Genomic DNA, 3,815 nt, shown 5'->3' with positions numbered 1-3,815 from the left:
ACTTGCAGATAAGGGCCTAGGCGATTTCTACAATTGCATTGGAGCTCCTTGAACTCAATTGCCTTTGCTAACGATCAATTGCTCCAATGCACTTGTTGTAGTAAAACATCTGAAATAAATGGCCAAGCACAAAACACAAACACAATTGTTAGAAAATTCCAGAGAAGCAGGGGAGTTTGGCCGCCAACCAGGGTGGCCACGTCGCCCGAAATTCCGATGGCCGTCCGATTCTCCTATCCACGGTCCAGGCTGCCTCCACCGTTCGCTACAGTGCACCCCACCCGCGATGAAACCCTCGTCGGCTCTCCCGACCCCAACGCCCTCCTCCTCTCCGCTCTCTCTCTCTCTCTCTCTCTCTCTCTCTCTCTCTCTCTCTCTCTCTCTCTATCCATGCCGCCATGGCGACCGTGCGTGGAGCGCACCGGCGGGCCGATGCAGGTGCGGCCGCCCTCCTCCTCCCCTCCCCCCCACACCCCCACGCCATGTGCTCCCCCCCCCCTCTCTCTCCTCTCCACTCGCTACCTCTCTCTCCCGATGCGGCAAGGACGACGGCAGCCGCTGCGCGCAGCCAGGGCGACGCGGGCCGCAACCGCCGCCAGCACTTCCGTGGGAGGCCTGGCCACTAGCCTCTACTACCCGGCCGCTGCGCAGGTTAGGGTTCGCTCTCTCCCTTCCTCCCCCTCCCCTTCCCACGCCCGGCGCCGGGGGCGGACGTTGATGTAGCCTTGTCAGCTCAGTCTTCCTTGCTGGCGGAGGCCCAAACCGATGGATCTGGCGGATCCGGTGCCTCCCGTCTGATCTGTGCAGGCAACAACCTTCCGGAGGCCATGGCCGTTGGTGCCGTGGTGGATGACCGTGGGCCAACGACGGCGCTGCCCACTGCCTCCGTGGCGGTGGCGCCCATCCTCCTCCTCCTCCTCCTCTGCCCTCCCTCCCCTTACTCTCCCTCTCTCCCCTTCCCTCCCGAAGCGGCAGTGAGCGCGAGGCGATTGCTTTCTACACTTCGGCTGCAGTTGTCGTTAGCTCAGGGTGGCACAGGCCCACCCGCCAAGCAGGCTGCAAGCCTCCTAAGAGCACACATGGTCTTAGACATTTTATTTGATACATTCATGTCTTAATTCGATGAAACTCAAATTTGATTTGATACTCAAATGGTACATGTTGCTATGTTCTGGCTTCAGAGATACAAGTAGAACTACCCCTGTGTCGAGACTATAGATCAGCATTTATCTACATGTTTGAGTAGCTTTATAGAATAGTTTTCTCGTTGTTCTGGAAGGCTGGGTGCACATAAGCACCCTTCAGGTACTCTCTCAGATTTTAAGTCAGGTTCATGTTCCTGTTCTAATGTGTCCTTTACCATGGCATCCAGCAAAACAGAAGTGTATGCCGGTTTATGTCAGAATAGGTCCCATTTTTCTATGCTGTTCAGACTGTTCTATCTTAACATTGATTTATTTACAAATTAGTGAGCTAATTTCCTGTCTTACTTGCAAGGGGAACTTCACAAACACTGGTTCAAACTGCCCTAGCAAACATAGTGGAACCAAATGGAGAGGACAGGAAGTGGGAGAAGGGCAACAGTGGACTTATTTGCTTCCTATGTGCTCAGCAGTCCCAGTAGGAGGATTTGTGATGCTATCAAGGCTATGATTAGTCGCATGTGCACATCTTGCCAGAATTGTGCACCACTTTAGTATTGCTCAGAATGACTTGCAATTTGGAATGGAGGGAGTATCAGGTATACTGATATTTACGTGTTTGCCAATAACATCACCTTGCTCCTGATTTCTTGCTACAAATTTGTCATTGCTAGGTTATACTACTACGGTTGCCGGAGGCCTCTCATCAGGGCATGATCGCAGGGATGGACTGGCACAGAATGCTACTTTCACGGTAGATTTTGAGCTTGTTTATGTCCCCAAAATTTGTGCCCTGTTAGTAGCTGACAGAGGAAATCGAATGGTTAGACAAATCAATCTAAAGGCAGAAGATTGTGCGCGTGAAAAACAGTCAGGTAAATACTGAATGGACCTCCAACTTGCTTTAACTTAATACTGCTGCATAGGTGTTGTGACTTAGTAACTTATGTTTAGTGCTTGACTTTATTGTCTTTTACTCTGGGCACCTGTTATGTCAACAGCATTTACCTGTCATGGTACCAATGTCTTCCAATTTAAAAATTTCATGCATAGCCTAAGATTATTTGTGCACAAAGGCTAGTAAAATGTGCTGATTGTTCCAGTGTATATAAGTAGCTTTTCTTGATAACATGTATTCTGCCTTATCCGGATATGCATCAGGGTTTTTGCTCCATCATTCAACTTATATTTGAGATACTTTATAATTAGTTTCTACTAACTGCTTTGGGGATTCAATGATGACAACTTCATTTTTCCTTGTCTCGTATTTCTGGCCTCAAAACATTTTCATCTATAGTCTGTTAGCAATGCCTGACAGGTTTCATAAAAAAAACTGACAGTGTTTTACTTAGAATAGTGATAGTGATATGGTGCTATGTGGACTCCCTGCTCCATTTTTTTTTGAGAAATCGTAAACATATACTACAGTGAATAGCCTATGTAGTTGCTAGTCTTGCTAACGGGTTTGTTGTGAAAGCTGTGACAATATCACGCTGCCGATGTTTGGCTTATGGATTTGCAGGCTTGGGGACTACATCGGTGTCGGTCATTGCAATATTGTGTGCGTTGCTCGGTTCAATTATCGGGTTCTTAGTTCGTCATTTTTACCCTGTCAATGTGAGTATTCTTCTGCTTCAATTCTTAATTTAGAGGAGATGAATACATGCACAAATTAAGACAGTGCAATCTGAAACATATAGGCAGGAAGTCTCCATCAACCACTTTTTCAGCAGGATACAGAAGCAATTCCTCAGGACACAGAGGAAGGCAACTCTGATTAGCTTCTACGACATAAAAAGCGCAGTTGCTAGCCCCATGGGCTACACCCTCCTGCTTAGACTGATCAGACTCGGCCGTGCCTATCTAGCCATGGTGTTCCCTAGTGTTAGGTTACAGCAAGAAATTCCCCTTAGGCCTTCTCGTCGTCGTCCTGAGTTACGCAAAACTTGCACTGCTCCTAACATTGGTCTTAACAACAAAGCTCCCCTTCCTCCTACTAGGCAACTGGGGATCTGATAAGCTTTGCTGGAGATGCCGGTGATAAGGAGGGTAGTGGTAATGCCAATAGTCAGGAGGGTAAGGTGCCATCTTATGTGGGTGACTTGATGGACTAGTGTATATTTGTGGCGGTCAGATTCGAATTTGAATTTTATATATATATGTGGTCAGATTTGAATTTGAATTATTTTTTTGCTGGAAAATCCACTGTAGGGGCGGTTCTTGATTGAACCGCCCTTACAAATACACATAGCAGGGGCGGCTGGTGATACAACCGCCCTTATAGAAGTCCACTATAGGGGCGGCTGATATTACCAGCCACCCCTACAGAGGGCACTATAGGGGTGGCTGAAAACACCAGCCGCCCCTACAGAGGCACCCTCTATAGGAACACCCTGAGAAGGACGACTGGCACAGCCGCCCCTACAGAGGCTCTAGAGCCGCCCCTACAGTTAACTTCTGTAGTAGTGACTTAGACTTTTGTGTAAAAGTCAAGTGTGCAGTGTCGGTGTCTCCTCTTGAGTGTGTTCCTTCACCAAAGGACATCGACGTGTATGGTTGATGCAGCTCCCATGTTCTTTAGCATCATATGTACCTTGTTCTTCTTGACCTCAACCTGAAAGGGTTAACAACCAAGAATACCCGAAGGTGCATACTAACTTGAAAACATGTTCT

General features: G+C 48.0%; 1 pseudogene; it reads left to right on the top strand.

Moving 5' to 3' along the window:
* Window positions 1-827: 827 nt before the first annotated feature.
* Window positions 828-3,256, top strand: LOC136503889 (uncharacterized; annotated as a pseudogene).
* Window positions 3,257-3,815: the final 559 nt, after the last annotated feature.

The sequence above is a fragment of the Miscanthus floridulus genome, chromosome 14, assembly GCF_019320115.1.
Source record: "Miscanthus floridulus cultivar M001 chromosome 14, ASM1932011v1, whole genome shotgun sequence".
In the NCBI taxonomy this organism is placed as follows: Eukaryota; Viridiplantae; Streptophyta; class Magnoliopsida; order Poales; family Poaceae; genus Miscanthus; species Miscanthus floridulus.
This window is presented reverse-complemented; position numbering and strand designations above follow the sequence as displayed.